Genomic DNA, 17,135 nt, shown 5'->3' with positions numbered 1-17,135 from the left:
AGGGGAGTGGAGTGGAGGGGAGGGGAGTGGAGTGGTGGGGCGTGTGTGCCGGAGTGGAGCATTCCTGGCCATTCCCCTGGCCATTGGCTCGATTGGAATCCCAGTTGGATGTCTCCTGTGTCCTACTTCCATCATGTCACTGATGTTCCTGCTGCTGCGGTGGCTCCCTGTCCCCGTCCCCGTCCCCTCCACTCGTGGCACTCCTCCGCAAAGAACGCATACGCATCGCCATCAAGGGGATGCTGCCATGCTACTTATGCTGCTTGGTCATCTCTGCTCGATGGTCGTCTGCTCTGTCATATTCTGTCCAAAATATTCCCCTCGCAACTTATTCCGCTTGGTCATGCGGCAGCTAAGACCGAGAGCCGAGAGCGGAGCGCCGAGAGCCGAGCGCCGAGTGCCTCCTCCTGCGAGAGTCCTGTCATCTTTTACGCATTCATTTGCAACGCCTTTTAGCCGGTCCAGAGCGTGTCCTCAAGAGCCCGGCCCCGGGATGTTGGGATGTCGCTGGACTGTGGTTCAAAGTGGTTCAAAGGCGCAGCGAAACGTGCTCCGTGGCAGGGCCGCCTTGGCCAGGCCCTTCAGATGGCCATGGCTCAACTGTTCGCGAAGGGGCTTTCATTTACCAGAATCCGGAATCCAACTCAAGAGCCGTTGGACAGGGCAGGACACCCTTCCTTGGGTCCGTTGTGCGTCTCATTTCATTTCGTTTCATTTTGTTTTAATAAATTAAAATGTCAACTTGATAAATGAAGGTTTCGTGGCGGCATTTTTGAAGTAGCAAAAAGTTGATGTTGTAGGCCCACCCCACACAGACACAGACACACACACACACACACACACCCGCACACATACAGCCCCACATTAGTGTCCTTTGGTCAGCTGAACAAAATGAAGATTGTCCCTTTGCTGGGCACTCTGCCACTAAATTACGTTGCTGTTAGTTTCACTTCATCTGCAGCAGGGGAAATGGCAAAGCGACGGAGACACAGAGAGACGGAGAGACGGCGAGTGGTCTCCCCGGTGGCGGGGATAGTGGTCCGGCGGCTCGCCTAAGCGGAGTCCAACTTAAGTGGTTATGAGTTAATTTTATTTATTTATTTATATTTTATTGTCATCATTTATTTCACTTTCCGCAGGACATCCCCCGGCCCCACATGTACGAGGACTTACGCGTACGGCCGTGCCGTAATTTTTATGGTGCGCCGCTGCTTTTGCCTCCGGGGCTTAAAGACGAAGGAAGGTCCTGTTTGCTGCGTCCTGTGTCCTGTGTCCTGTGTCCTGCACTAAGGACGAGGCCCATAAATTTCCAGCTAGAAACCGAAAACGAAAAGACATTTCCGTCTCTCATTAAATTTGTCTACGCATTCATTTGTCGGCAAGTCGTAAAAGGAGGCGAACGGACACGATTTTTATTTTTAGAGGTCCTGTGTCCTTTTTTTTATTGTTTCCCCCCCCTCCCTCCACCCTCTGCAGACACCTGTTTCGGGGGCTGTTGCTGTTTCTGCCCAAGGACTTATCAGTCAGTCAATGCCTGGCATCGATTCATCCATCCATCAGGGGCCTCGTTTGGAGCCGCCTCTAGCAGGGGTAGAGCGACACACCGTAATGTGGATTGATAGATACAAAGAGAATGACAAATTACAGGAGGCAAGGACACGGATACACAGGGATGCACAGGGATTCACCGGGATACACGATATGTGCCTCAAATCCTAATCAGGCGTCCAATGAGCCGCTGATTCCCCGGGATTCTTGGGGCAAATCGATTCAAGTTTTGAGCAAAAGCTGGCCAAGTGTCCTCTAGGATGCGAGAAGTGCTCTTGAGAGCAAAGTATTCCACTGTCTATACGACATAAATCGGGCTAAGAATCGATTGTGGAGGAGGAGCCAAGAGGTGTGCTTTCCAGAGGAATCTGGCGAGCTCCTTGAGGATGCTCCTTGATCTTGTGCTGCCGAAAGAGGCCCTCTCCGATGGCTTCCACAGTGCAGAGTCTCTGTTTTCTCTCAAGGATTTTTCGCACATTATATTTTCGATTTTTTACCTATTCCTTGGGCTTTTTTCTGCTGATGGGACGGCAGGAACGAACGTCAATGAATGTATGCCGGGAGTATCAGTGTCATGCCCCTGTGGAGCTTCTTTTGGCCTCTCTCTCTCTCTCTCTCTGCCTGACAAGGAGTCCTGACCTGAGTGACGACCTCCCAGGGGAGCTGTCGGAAAACATTTCCCCGTTTCTTTTCCTGGCATTAATTGTTAAAAAAAGGACCCACAAAAAGACAGAGAAAAGAAGAGAGACAAACGATCACTGGGGAATGGGGTAGAGGAGGGGGTGAGGGGGTTTTCCGAGGGCGAGCGACAAATCAACGAAAAACTTGACTTTAAATAAATGCACCACCGATCCACTTAGATGAGCCTCAAATTGCAGGAAGGACTGCCGCTGCCAGGACTCCGCCAGGACCAGCACTCGCACTCGCACACCCCGCCCCGCCCCGCAGAAGTTTGTGTATTAAATTAAAACGCTCAGCAGAGGGAAAAGTTTGGCTCCTAGCCCCCCGTACAACCTGGCGTATGCGCAATATCCAAAGCGATACCAGAAACCAGAGCAGAGCACACAAGCGGAGGAGTGGGGGGGCACAGAGGGCCCAAATGGAGGATGGAGGATGGAGGAGCTCTTGGGAGGGGGAGCGGGAGCGGGAGGGGGAGGGGTGGAGCGGCAACTTTTGCGCCTTTGTTGGCACTTTCAGCGCAAATCGGTTTCTGTGGATGGCTAGAAGGGTGAGGGAGGGGGGGGGGCAGAGTGGCTGCTGCTGCTCATTGAAGTCCTTTTCGCATTGCAACTGTTATTAGCCCCAGCCAGGAGCAAGGACGAAGGAGCAGCTGCTGCTCCTTTGGTGCTTGTGCGGCGTCTCTGAAGTGCAACTGCAGCAGGAGCTGCAAGGAGCAGCAGCCTACAACCGAAATCCCAAAACAAAACTTTTTCTTGCCACGCGGTTAGCGGATGGTGGAGCCACAGGAGCGGGTGCCACAGGAGCAGGAGCCACAAGGAGCAGCCCGGAATTCGAAACCAAAGAAAAACACAGCCAAAGAAAAAAGGCAGAGTGGAAGAGTGGAAGATTGTCTGCAGCCCGAGAGGATAGCCGGCGGATGGCGGAGGGGTTTTTAGGGTTAAGGGCTTCGCCCAAACTGGGACATGGACATGGCCCCTCCCCCTCCCCCTCCCCGTGCCACCCACCCACACAGCAGGAGAGGAGCAGCTGAGGCATTTCCCATTTATTTATTTCCGTTTAAATTGTTCGATTAATGGAAAAGTTCGGGACTTCGATGGCACAGAATATGACAGAATATTCGAATCGATTCGATTGCTCCAGCCTGTCGAGTGGGGAGCGGCGTGGGGCACGGCATAAAGCAATTCGGAAACTATTTAATGCATTTCACATGAACATTCGATGGCCTTCGATGCGTTTCGATTGAATGGATTGGGCCTCGAACAAAAGACGCACCACTGATTAAACGGAGAGACGGCTGGAGCCACCAGGAAGTGGAAGTGGAGCAGTGGGTCAGATGGAGGGGAGAGGCATCGGGAGAGATCTTCGCCGTGGACTCGTCACGCCTTTCGCAGAGTCCAGAGGCAGGAAGCAGGCAACACTGGAACTTCTTGCCCCCGCACAGCCTCTGTCTCTCTGATTCAATCTCCGGGCGGAGAGATCCTCCACATCTCTTGCTCCGCATTTGTACTCCGCTTCGAAGCATCGAAGCTGCCGGAGGATCCCATCGGAGGGTGGGCTGTATCTATCGCTGCATCTATCGCTCCCCTTGGAGGGGCTGCGGCTTTTGTCCCGAAATAAATCGTGTTTTAAACAAATTAACTTTGCTTTGCAGTCACGCGAAAAAAAAACCGAATTTTGCTTTGCTCCTATAAACAAATGCGAATTAAATTAATAACTATAGCTCTCTCCACCCTCCACCCTCTAGCCCCGCGCCCCCTCTGCCCCCTCTGCCCCCACTGCCCCCGAATGTAAAGAGTGGAAATACAAAAGCCAAGGCTGGAACCAGGAATTGGCCAACAAAATATCAATTTTATGAAAATCAAACACCCACACACACACACACACACACACACACACACAGACACAAATAACGCAATTAGCGGCTTGGGCGGCAATCATAAATTGTTACCACTGTATCCAGCCCCTCTCCCCCCCCTCCACCCGTTCCCCATGTGTCCATGGATGTGTGTGTGTGTGTGTGTGTTGTTTTATGAGTTTTTCGTTTTAATTTCCTCTCGTTAATGGGAAAAGCCCTCTCTCGCTCACATAATAAATATATGAATTTGATACGAAAAATGCAATTAAAATGTATGTGCGGAAAAGGAGAGCCACCAAAGGGGGTGGTGGGGGGTGGGGGTAGGCTAGAGGGGGCTATCCAAGACGTATACTGGGACTGCAGTGGGGGGAAGGGGAAGGGGGGTGGACGGGAAGCCATTCATTCATGCAAAAAACTTCAAAAGCTTTTTGCTCTTTCGCGCGTTTTGCAATTTTCAATCTTTTTTTTTTTTGTCGTGTGCGCCTAAGAAAATGCTAAAAGAATTTCCCAATCGAAATACAAATGAAATTATAATGTATGTGTGTGTGTGTGTGTGTGTGGGTGTGGGTGTTGCGTTCATTAGCAGCAGAGAAGCAAAGCCAAACAAATGACAGCAGCAGAGAAAAGAAGGGGAAAAAGAGAAGAAAAGCAAATCAAAGCACTTGCCACTTGCCACTTGCCACTTGAAAAGCAAATGCAAGAGAAAAACTGTCGCCGGGCGACTGATGGGCTGCCAAAACCCCCCACCTCCCCCCCACCCACTGAACACCCAACAAAGACAGCAGCCAACAAAGGGGGGGAAATGAGGCAGCGGCAGGCGGCAGGCGGCAGGAAGGCGGTGGCAGAATCTGCGCTTGACTTTGACTTCAACTTGAACGCCTTCGAAATTGCCAGGACTTGCCACAGGACCCGCACTGACTGCCAGAAGGAGTCCAAAATGAGGTGGGGGAGGGGGGCGGGGCATTGCATTGCATTGTTAAAACTTATACGCGGCTTACGGTTCCATAAACATTTGTGACGTCGAGGACGACGAGGACGATGACGAGGACGAAAAAGCAACAGTCCTGCGGCCTTTTTTCACATGCGATTTCCTTATTGTTGCCGCTATGTGGGGTAACTGCAGTCACGACCCCGCCCCCGCCCCCGCCCAAGTAGTCCCTCGTGAACTTCCGGCAGGAAGGCGGCATCGAAGAAAGCCACTTCCGACCGCCATTGTGCCCCCCCCCCCCCCGCCCCCCTTTTTATTAGCCATAATCAATCCGCTTAAGCAGAGTGGCGACGGGTGAGGGGGGGAGGGAGAAAGAAACCTGAAGAGCAGCAGCCTGTTGATTACACCGCCTCCGCCTCCGCCTCGGACACAAAGCCATCATCTTTGGCCCCAACCAACAGCCGAGGGAAGCAGGGAGTGCCCCCCCCTCCCCTGCCTCTCGCCGGGGAAAGTGAATGGGGAAAAGCGCTGCACAATTGTTGCGGCTGGGAACTACCATCATCGCAAGACATTGGCCGTAATCTGTGATCGGGGAAGCGGCGCACAAAACGGGTCAAAGGGCATCCTGCCCGGAACCCAGAAATGTGTGCCACAAAAAAGTGAAAAGTGAAGGAAGAAGGAGCAATCAGGGGGTGGGGGTAGAAGGGGGCTTCCTGAGGCTGCGATCAGTCCTCTTTCTGGGGCACACACTCCCATACGTTCCTCCCCTCGCCCTCCCCTGTCGCGTGCTAAGCGGAGGCTAAGCATCGAACACCGAATGGCCATTGAGTGGCACAGCCGACGAGGAGCTACATGTGTTACATGTGCTAAGCCACTTGCCACGCCCACACGCACACGCACACATCGAACGCCCCTTTTGGAGGGTGATGGGCGATGCCCCTTGGATCAAGATTCACTGAGAGGGAGGGAGAGTGTGGTCCCAGGTGGTGGGGGGGGGAGCAGCAACAATTAGCGGAGGGAAAGCTCTTTTCGCTTTCGTTTTTCGTTCCTTTTCTTTTTTCGGGAATAAATCGTATGTATTTTCAAGTGCTTTAAAAAAGCCCCCCCCGCCGCCCCCCTCTGTATGGATATCCCTGTATCCCGCCCCCCGCGGACACCCTTTTAGGCTCCGTTCCGTTTGCAGCATTTATGTTTGCTGTTTGCATGCATTTAGCTTCGTTAGCCTGAGCCGCTTTTCCGGACCCGCTTTTCCGCATGCTTTTCCCACTTGCCGTTTGCCGGCTGGCAGAGAGTGGGTGGGGGTGGTTGTGTGTGTGGGGGGGGGGGGGGGGGATGTCTGTGTGTTTAATTGTCGCAATGCGACCAAAAGGCAGGGCCTCCCCATATCCCATATCCCGTGTCCCTGCAAACGCGTTGCAGGCCATTTTTCAAAGTGTATGTCTCCCCCTCTGCCTCCCCCTCTGCCTCCCCCTCTGCCTCCCCCTCTCGCCAAAAATGGCCCCAACAACCCATCGTTCGGTGTGTCGTCGGCTTTCAATGAAAATTGCAGCGAACATTTTTGCTTCCCTTTCGCGGGCGCCTCGCGGATGACACTGTGTGGATACCCTGTAATTGTTGGTTGAAAAGGGGGGGGGTGGGGTGGTGTGGGTTGGGGTGGGTCTCTCCTCCCCCTTTCCCTGTCAAAAGTTGCCCCAAAACAACACAAAGGCAAGCGGGAAAGGGACAGGATGGATGCCCCCCCTGATAAAAATTGCATCCCTTTTGTGTGTGTGTGTGTGTGTGTGTGTGTGTCCTGCTGCTCGAGAAAATATGGCGCAATAAAGTTTTGCACTCGCGACATGAGCGCATTTTTCGAAGTCTCCTGTTGAGTGTCCTCTCTGTGTGCGTGTGTGTGTGTGTGTGTGTGTGTGTGTGTGTGCCGCTCCATATGCAGATTCCTGGAGAGAAAGAAACGAAGGAGAAAGAGAAAGCCAGGGCACAACACACATCGCGCTGCCTGTCGCTGCCAAAATTTTTAATTTCAAAATGCGCCCGAAGGCTCCTCCATGCTCCATGCTCCAGCCCCCGCCCTGCCCTGCCTCCTGCCTCCCGCCTCCTGGCTCCTGGCTCTGTGGAGTGGAAAAGTTTCCTTTTGCCACATGGAGAGGTGGAGGTGGATTTCCACACTCCGTAAACCTATCGATGGCGGCTGTCACCGAGAAAAGCGTAGGCCTTGGGCTTTCTTGCAGGCATTTCTTTTCGAATCCTTGGCATCCTGCCCCCTGAGGAACAGCCTGTACTTCGTGGGGATCCTCGTGGATAACGGAGAGGGCTTTGGGGGCGCTCCTGGAGTCCCAAGCAGGAGTGTGCCTCGCCGATCCCTCGCCTGTTTCTACATGCGGCAGCTGGCTACGATCCTCCAGAATGTGGGGCACATTCCGCCTGCTTCGGGGCAAAGACCCACCGGGGGGGACCTGGTTACCGGCATAATTCCTTTTGTATCAACAAAGGCTCCGCCGCCGCCTGGGCGGGGCTGCCTTCCGCTTGACACGAAAACAAAGCTCAAGTGCGGCAAGGACTTGGAAGAGGATTACCTCAATGCCCTGCCACTGCCACCTGCTGTTGTCTGGGGCACTCTCTCTCGCTCTCTGTTTGTGGCAGGCATTAGACACGGGGGTCTCCCCTCCTCGCCACCGCCACCGCCACCGCCTCCGCCTCCCCTTTGCCAGCTTTGTGGCTAATAAAATCCACAAATAATCACGCATTTATTACGTGTATGCTCTCCGCATATTAGGGCGCCGGGTAAGCCGCCGGATGCGCGGGATACTCCACCATTTTGTCCTGAATTTGATCATCCTTAATATCGGTATTATAACAACTATTCCCCCCCTCTGTCCCCCTGTCCCTCTGTCCCTTCCGGCTTAGGGACTTTCGGCCTCTCGGTCTTCGAGGGTTTTTTCTGTTTTTGTTGGGGGCCCAGAGGCTGGCGGTCCGCTGTGTGATGGCTAGGTAATGCCCTTAAGTCGATAATTAGGGGCTGTTGCCCGCCGAAGGGTTGCCCAGCCGACACAGGGGAGGCAGGAGGGGCGGCGGCACTGATAAATCAGTGTATCAGTGTGGGCGAAGCTGCCACTTTCTGCCACACAACTGGGGCAATCCTCGATCCTTAGATCTCCTTGGAGGGGTCCCCTTCATCTGTGACTCCAACGGACTACCATCCCCGGACAGACATACATACAATCGCCTGCATCGAACCGAAAAATCAAGACTGTAGTCCCCGAAGCTCCACCAAGAAATACTTCTCTCTCTGAGCCCCAATCGGAGCCCGGGGGCGGGTGGGGGAAAGTGGCAAGCCCGCTCAAAAGCCAATTCCTAAACCGATAAACTCGTCGATAGCTCCGGCAATCGCAGGCAATTTAAATTTGATTAATACCCGACCCGTGGCCGCCCTATCCATGGCCCTGGTATTATTCTTATTATTATTATTCACCTCCGTTTTTCTTCCTCTCTCTCTCTCCGCCTTGCAGCGCACACAGTCAGTCCGGTGGATGCCACGTGGGCCACACAGGCCAGCCGCAAGGTAAGTCCAAGACATTTTAAATATGCTGCCGGCCCCCAGAGGGGCATACAGATACACAGATACACAGATGCCGGCAGATAGTCCTCATCTGAGACAGCTGTCTTGGCATTTTAAGTAAGCGGCAGAGCAGGACTCCTGCCGCTCCTGCCGCTCCTGCCGCCACATCCTCCCTGGTACAACACAAGCAATCGACCCAAAAAGTTGGTCAATTGGCAATAAAATCAAAAGCGAAAAAAAACTTCAAGAGCAACGTCTGTGGGGCGGGGGGGCAGGGGGGGCTAGCGGGGCACTGTTCTTCGACAAAGTCCAAGCGTGACTGGCATTGGAAAATGGAGAAAATCAGGGCCAAGGAGGGCGAGAGGCGACGGTCCGGCTCGGGGGTCCACGGCGGTCCGAGCGGTCCGTGTCCGTGTCCGTGTCCGCGTCCGTTCAGAAGAAGTCTGAGGAGTTGGTTCATAAAACGCTTTGTACGCTCAAACAGACACAGTAATTGGCGATACATGGCCCCCCCCCACCGCCATCCCCCACACACCCATATGCGGCGGTGTCCTTAGACCCGTCTACGAGGGCCCTGGTCTTGTGATATACTTTGTTTTACGTGGCAGTCCAGAAGGAAATACACCATATATTGGGGATAATATTTGGGCACACCGAATTGTGGCTATGCTTCGATAGGGGAGTGTCTGAAGGAGCTGAGAATTGGTCGAAGGATACAAGAGGGATGTGGGAGGGTTATTGGAGGGATATTGGAGGTGTAGAGGAGGAATACAGGAGGGATATCGGAGGAATAGAGAAGGATTGTAGGAGGGATACAAGAGGGTTGTGGGAGAGATATAGGAGGGATATTGGAGCTGTAGAGGAGGAATACAAGAGGGATATCGGAGGGTTGTAGGAGGGATATTGGAGGGTTGTAGGAGGGATATAGGAGTGCTACGATTCATGGGATGTTCTTGTTCTTTAATGCGATTTTAGCATCTTTGCACATTTCTTCTTTCAAGGAACTCTCTTTCCTGTACAACGATTATACCATTACAAGATTGGGGCCACAGACATCTCAGGGCCCTGAAAATCCCTCCCTCAAATCAGGTGCCCCGTTCGATGGCCGGTCGTGTATGCCCCACCGGGAAATAGGGAGCGTGGAAAACTTTGGCGGCGACGACCGACGACCGACGACCGACGACGCGCCTTTCATAAACTTTGAGTGTTTCTGTTTCTGGCATGCACTTATTCTCCCAATACTCTCTCGCCCTGCCCCTGCCCCTCCCCCTCTCTCGCCCTTTTTTTCTCGGGTTTTTTTCTGCTCGCTTTTTCTGCCCCATATTTATTTGTATTTCGGCTTTCGCTTCCCGCTTTGTTCGTCCTTTGGCTCTTCTCTTCTCTTTTCTGCTGTGTTGTGCTTCTTTCTGTTTCTTTATTGAGTGGCCAACCACCCAACCCCCCACCCCCCAACCCCCCAGTCCCACAGCCCCTGTCTCTCTGTCTGTCTCTGTGTGTGTGTGTTGGAATTTTAGTGAAAAATTATTTATTATAAAATCTACCAACGAAATTATGAGAGCGAAATTTCCGTTTCTTTTTTGGCTTCTGTGCGAAATTTATTTGACCCATCCCCCCCCCCCCCCCCCCCCCCCAGCAGCAGCAGCAGCAGGATAAAGGATGAAAGGAGTGCAAGTGCAAGTGCAAGTCGGAATTGCATTTCAATGCAATAAGCAAGTTTATTCCTTTGCCAGCGACCAGCCACGTGCTCCTGCAGAGGAAATGCTCTCGTCCTCGAAATTATGGCTTCGTTAGGGGGGCTGGAGCGGGGCGGCATCCGCTTTGAGAGCCAGGCACTGTCCTTCTCTCAGAAGTGCATTTTACAGGCATAATCCGATGCAAGCCACCACTTCCCCGCCCCGAGGACATGGCCAGAAGGAGCAGATGGCCAGCAGCCAAGGAATTCGTTGGGCCACCTGTTGTTGGGCCCAGGAATGGCGGCTATGAAATCAAGAATCTATAGTGGAATCCGGGAGGAGAAGGAGCCCATAGCTAGGGGTCTCAGACCTTTTTACGTTTACAAAATTGCGAAAAATAATGGAGCAAAGTCAGGCCTTTAAAAATTAGATCATCTTGTAGATAATTGATTAATTTATCAAATAAATTTAGTTTTCTTTTGAAAAACACGATGGAAAAGCTCCTAAAAGAGCAGGAGTGCATCCTTGGTCCCAGCTCCAGAAGGCTCGTCTGCAACGAATGCAGGGAAAGGGCTGGACAACACCTCCTTCGAGTGTCCCTTGGATGCATGATGGATCCAAGGAAGTATCTCTGAAGTTCTTCGAGGAAGAGCCTGTTCTCTGAGCTCCTCCTCGCCATTTTGCAGCATTTAAAAACATTTTTGCCATCATTTTGGTGGCCTTGTACCATGAACACGTCCTTACACAGTCATCTACAAATGTTTTCCGACACATGTGACTCAGCGAAATCAAATTTAATTTCGATTTATTACAAGAGAAAACAAATTAACGGCCAGGCTTTCGGTCATTCGGGCGGAATAAAAAATAACAAAAAGGGATTAAATGTAATTGTGAATATGTGTAAGCGGCCAGCGCCAGCAGCAGCAGCAGCAGCAGCATATTGATTAATTATTGTAAACTCCCGCAATGCCACAACGGGGGGTGGGGGAGGGGGCGTGCTGCGGCAGAGAGATACGAGAATGAGAGTGCATCAGGCTTAATGAATTTGCACTTCATCGAGCGTCACAAAGAAGTAATTACCTAATGCAAAACGGGGGGCAGGGGCTGCTGAGTGGCTAAGGGGCTAGGGGGCTGGGGGGCGGCCCTCCTCCCCAACGAATGACCGCAAAATCAAAGTTCCTTCAACGTTGCATCTCCCTGGCTCTCCCTGACTGACAGGGAGACGGACAGGAAGACAGAGACGGACACAAACAGAAATCAGAAGGCCAACAGATGAGATGAGCCGGGGAGAGCTGGTGGAATGCTGACTGGGATGACGGACTGACGACTGACGACTGACGACTGGGCAGCACTTGTAGCAATTTCAGTGCTGCTAAGCAGAGGAGAGGCCGACACCAAAGCCAAATGAGTTCAGCGCCCGCAGGCGGCAGGAGGCAGTGGCAGTGGCAGTGGCAAGAGAGGACTGCATTCTGGACTCTCTCTCTCGCTCTCTCTTGGTCTCTGTCTCTGTCTCTGTCTCTGTCTCTGGCATGCCACAGCATCTGCTAACGAGTGGCGAGTCGTGCAATGATTGCGGTTACTTGCTGGTTTTCATTTCATTTTTCATGCCACTTCTTTGGCAGAGTTGGCTGGGCTGGGCGGCTGGGCGGGAGGGCGGCAGCAGGACCAGCAGCAGGCCCTGTTAAGGTGTTGGCTTGAGCTGACTGTGGTCTCTCCCGCCTCTGCCCCTCTCGTGTTGCTTGTTAAGCACTTTAAACAATGTGGCATCGTCCTTGTCCTCCTTGTCCTCCTGCTCGTCTCCTGCTCGGTGACGGGCGTCTTGTTAAATTTAATTTTGCCACTTGTTTGACCAATGACAGAGCACAAAACGAATCCGGACAGGACAGGACCAAACCCTACCGGACCGGACAGCCACTCGGAGCCGAGGAGCCGAGGAGCCCAGGAGCCCAGGAATGGAATGATGCACCGCACCCTCTGGAACGGACAATTTGTCAAATGAATTCCGAGTCATTTTGGAAAATTGCATAAGCAGGGCGTGGGGCAGGACGTGGGGCACTGGAGCGTCGACACTTGACATGACACTTGACCCTTCCCCTTCCCATTCCCCTTCCCCGGGAATGCAGAAAATATTTTAAATGCATTTTACTTTAGATATTACCTGGGACTGGGTTGCATGCCCCTCCCACGCGTTGATTGCACTGCAAATTGCTCCAGCCCCACCTACTGCTCCCCCTTCATTGTTCGGCGCTGTAGCCAGCGGAAAATTTAATTTTCCAATTAAATGGCGAAAGTTTTTTGCGTTGTTTGTTTGCGCGCGCGTTTCCACGCAAAACTTTTCGTACTATTTTTTGGCCATCAAACTGACATTCGGGAATATTACGAAACCCCCAAAACGCAGCAGTAGCCAGCGAGATAAAGCAATCTGTCTGAAACCCCACCCACCCCCACCGCCCCCCCTGTCCAGCACGTCACGCCCCCCTGGCCACTACTGGCGATTGCATTTGTTTTCCGTATATCGGATGCACAAACATTTCCAGGAGACCCGCAACAAAAAATCAGCAAAAATCGTATATGTTTTAAAACACATAAACCAAGCGCTGAAAAAAAGAAGGAAATTGTTTAAACAAGCGGCAGACCGATACCCTCTAAGGGTACCCTCTAGAGGTACCTTCTAAGGGTACCCTCTAGAGGTACCTTCTAAGGGTACCCTCTGGTGGAAGGGACACCCAACAGGACACAGAGGGCACACGATCCCGAAGAGATCCCCTCAAAGGCCACTGTCTCTCTCTGTCTCTGTCCCACCCAGCATTCCCTTCGATGTGGGTGCCCATTACAGGGTACTCAATGGCCAATTGCTGGTGTACGAAAAACACGGGCGCGAAAAGTTGGTAACGCATTTCCTGATTGCCCCCAGGGAGGCCCGTACCCTCCTACGAGTACGGGTACGGGTACGGGTACGGCTACGGATACGGATAGAGTGCAGTGTAAATGGGCAGGGGGTGCCTGGGCGACTGTATTCGATACATTTATTTATACACGAAAGGGATACACGCACATTCCATCGATTAATTAACCATCGAATGGAACTTGAGAACATTTTTGGGGAATTTGTGGTTATTTGTTTATTGGAATGGAGTTTCCATCTACCCGGAGACCGAATATCGAAGACCGGACGAACGGACAGTATTTTCCATCAATAATGCAGCCGTCAAGCGTTTCGAATGGAAGTGGAAGACACTGTCCGTCTGTCTGTCTGTCAGCCATGTGACAGGGCGTCCGTCCGAGTAACCGTGAAAAGTTTTCGACACTTTCCGCGTCGCGTGGCGTGGCGTCGCATCCTAACCTAACCGTAAAATTTGTATAAATTGCACTTGACATTTACTCCGCGCGAATTTTTCAGCTCAACTTTTGCCATAAACTAGGAGACTGGGACCACGGGTGGGGGGCGGGGGTGGGGTGTGTCTCACATTAGCCGCGAGCAATTGAAATTAGTGTGGCAGGACGCAGTTAGAGTTAGTTTTGGGGTTAGTCCGTCCTTCGGTTGTTCGGAAGAGGGGCAGGGACTGTGACTGGGGCTGGGGCTGGGGCTCCCCCTTGGGGATGGATGGCAAAGTTTCAAGTTTTTCGCGAATAACTTTGGCTGCAATGTGGCGGCAAATTGGACGCTTGGCAAAGACCGAAAATTAAGCGGCCAGCCGCAAGGAGCCCCGGAACCGCTCCCGAATCGGGCAGGCGGCGTGGGCGTGGGCGTGTGCGGGGGTGGGGGAGGGTGAGTGGGGGATCCAACATGTCCAACTAAATAAAAGTCGAGAGCAAACAATTTCGCATTTTATTTGCTTGCCACAAACTCAAATCCATTCATCAGCGATGCCAGCAGGGAGCCCACTTCTTCCCCCCAGTCGGAGCCAGATCATCACTTTCTAATGAGGGAGACTACTTTCCATAGAGAAAAGCATTTCCATCACATTTCGAGCGCGGCCAAATGGTATTTCTGTTCAACTAAACTGTGCTATCAAAGTGCTTCTTCTGCTGTATTATTTTGCTCATAATTTCACCTCCTTTCCATATGAAATATCATGCCAAGAGAGAGAGAGAGAGGGAGAGGGAGAGGGAACCGAAGACCTCCGCGAACAGCTGTTAGCCATCTGCCCCACCAGTCCCCCCCCCCCCCCCCCTCCCCCCCACGAAAGTAAGACGAAAGTTCTTTGGGGTTCATTCCGTTCCGTTCCGTTTGGTCTCCCCTCCCCTGCCTCTGCCCCTGCCCCTGTCCCCGCCCCTGCCACCGTCCTGACAAATAATTAATTATGCAGCGCCGCCCCGAAAACTATGCAACAGTTATCAGGAAAGGCGGAAAAGCGGTAATGGGGACCCCCGCCCCCCGAAAAGCCAACCTGCCAAGAGAGAAGTTTTGCTTATTACACGCCAGGCCATCGGCCACAGACAGGACCACGGCAAGGACTACGGCCACGGCTACGAGTCGGGCATTTGACGGTTTGCTGGCCAAAAAAGTTAAATGAGTTTTTATGCTTCCAGGCCCCCCTTCCCTTCATAGCCACCCCCTCCAATGACCATCTCTAATTGGAAAAAGGCGAACGCGAACGCGAAAGCGAAAGCGAGCTCTGAGCTTTCGGCTCTCAATGACAATACAAAAGTTTGTGCAGCTTTTCCCGAAATTGAAATAAATTGCCAGAGCAACAACAACAACAACAACACACAATAAATAACAATGAACGAGTTGGCAGCACCTCGGGGGAGGAATGGGGGGGGGGGGGGGGAGGGGCAGGGGGACTGGGGCCGGGGTTGCGGCCATTTAAAACTTGATTAAGGCTCTGAACGATCTGACGTTAGTTGATGAGAAGCGATAGGGAGAGGGAGAGGGGGAGAGGGAGAGGGAGTGGAGGGGCCATTAAGGGGGGGGCGAATTCTTATGTTTGTGTTTGGGCGGCATGTGGGGTGGAGGGGTGGTAACCTTGGCTGTTAAATCGCTTTAATTGCCAATTTCCGGTTAAGTAATTAAAAGCGTTTTGGGCCGCTCCCCCTGGGCCTCCCCCTGGGCCTCCCCCTGGGCCTCCGCCTTGTGCCGTGGCGGCTCTATGCCGCTACGGAAATTGGTAAGAGAGCAATTAAATGGCAAAAATATTTTACCGTTCAAGCAATTCCCCGCTAAAATGAATAAATTAATGTGTGCATGAATGAATGTCTGATTGATTGATTGACGTAGCCGTAGCTCCGTAGCTCCGTAGCTCCGTAGCCGTCGTGTGGTCGGTTTTTCGAAATTGGAAAAGTTTCGCTCTTTTGTGTGTATTTGTGTGTGTGTGTGGGTGTGTGGGTGTGTTTGACAGCAGCAACATTTCATGTTTGATATCAATTTTTGCGAGTGTCCGCCCGTCCGTCCGTTCGTCCAAATACGGCGGGTTAAACAAGTTAATTCGGGGTTAATGATGGTTCGGTTTTTGGCTTTAAGTCACGGGCTTTTGTTTCAGTTTAAGATTGCGATTGATTTTTGTTTGCATCTGCAGGGCAGAGAGAGGACCGAACGGCCATCAGAGAATCGAAAGACCGAGACGAATAATGCAAGTCGAAAGCTTGCGGAGTAGCCTCAGCGACGAAGAGAGAGCGAAAGCTTCAAGGGAGTCGCACGAAAGAACTTTAAGCAGCAAAGCGATCCTCGTGTCACCGAAGAAAGAAAGAGCTTGAAGAGGGGAACACGAAAGCCCGCAAAGCAGCGCCGCGAACGACACTGAGAGCGAGAGTGAGTGAGAGTGAGCAAGGCGAGGGAGAGCTTGCAGAGCGGAACACGAAAGCCCACAAAGCAGCGAAGCAATCCAGCTGTTAATTTGAAAAGCAAACGACACCGAGAGAGAGCTTGAGAGAGCGCTTGAAGAGGGGAGCACGAAAGGCGTCAAAGCTTTGCAAGGCAGCGAACGTCACAGCTCGTTCTGGCAAGAGCTTAAAAAGAGAGAGAGAGAGAGCAAGACGAAGCTCATGCGATCGTGGTCGTATTTCCATGGCAGTATTGCCCGCATATGACCCCCCTTCTCCCTCTCCCACCCACTCCATTGCACTTCCAACTCAGAGCCCGACCCGCGCAGCATTAGCATGTCCCCGTCCACCCATTGGACCCTTCGCTAATTGAGTTTTCCCAAAGGCAAGGCAAAAATGCCAGTGGACACCCGAAAAATTCTAATGGGTTTTGTGTGTGGCTCCCTCCGTCCTCCTCCTCCCGCTCCCTCCGTGCTTAACGTTTAATTGCGCATATTTCCACGTTTGCCGCTCATTCGCATAGACTCGTACAATATTTTGGCATTGCAATAAATACAAAAAATAATTAACTCATTAAATAAGCATTTGGCGTTGCAATTTGTTGGTCCTTTCAGGGGGCGGGGAGGGGCCCTCCTGTCATAAATATTGCTTAATGTTTGGCATCAACCAAAATGGCGGCAGGACCTGGGACCAGGGACCATATTTTGGCCCAGAAACCGCTTCTGGTTGGGGCGCGTGGGGCCCCCGAGGGGGAGAGAGGGGGGGGGGCAGGTAATTTTTGGCTGCTAGGCCGCAATTAATGCCAAATGCCGAAGAGCCAGGATACCACAGGCTGCATATACATATATGTCGTCCTCTCCCTCTCTCTCACTCGCTGTTTCCGTCTCTGTCTGCTTTTGGCCACAGCACATGGCCGGACATCATCATTATCGTTGGCCAACAACTTGCAGCAGCAATAATAAAAGCATAATTTACAATATTCATTTAGCAGAGAGACAGAGACAGAGACAGAAGCAGAGGCGGCCGCTCCTTTGCCTTTTGTCGGCCACTTAATAATTTAGTTAATTAATTTTTGCACACACACACACACTCAGAGAGAGAGAGAGAGAGAGAGAGAGAGACAAAGAGAGA

At 52.2% G+C, this 17,135-nt stretch overlaps 1 protein-coding gene across 1 annotated transcript in view; it reads left to right on the top strand.

Annotated features, from left to right (window-relative positions):
- Window positions 1-17,135, top strand: part of LOC6597792 (chaoptin) — a 125,199-nt gene that overhangs the window by 34,586 nt on the left and 73,478 nt on the right. The window contains exon 2 of the mRNA XM_026990742.1: window positions 8,519-8,571. The gene's annotated coding sequence lies outside the window, so the exon portion shown is untranslated. The remainder of the gene's footprint in view (window positions 1-8,518; window positions 8,572-17,135) is intronic.

This window comes from Drosophila persimilis, unplaced genomic scaffold (genome assembly GCF_003286085.1).
Source record: "Drosophila persimilis strain 14011-0111.01,24,50 unplaced genomic scaffold, DperRS2 tig00000606-arrow-arrow-pilon, whole genome shotgun sequence".
Classification (NCBI taxonomy): domain Eukaryota; kingdom Metazoa; phylum Arthropoda; class Insecta; order Diptera; family Drosophilidae; genus Drosophila; species Drosophila persimilis.
Note: the sequence above shows the minus strand (reverse complement) of the source record. Positions and strands in the feature narration are given on the sequence as shown.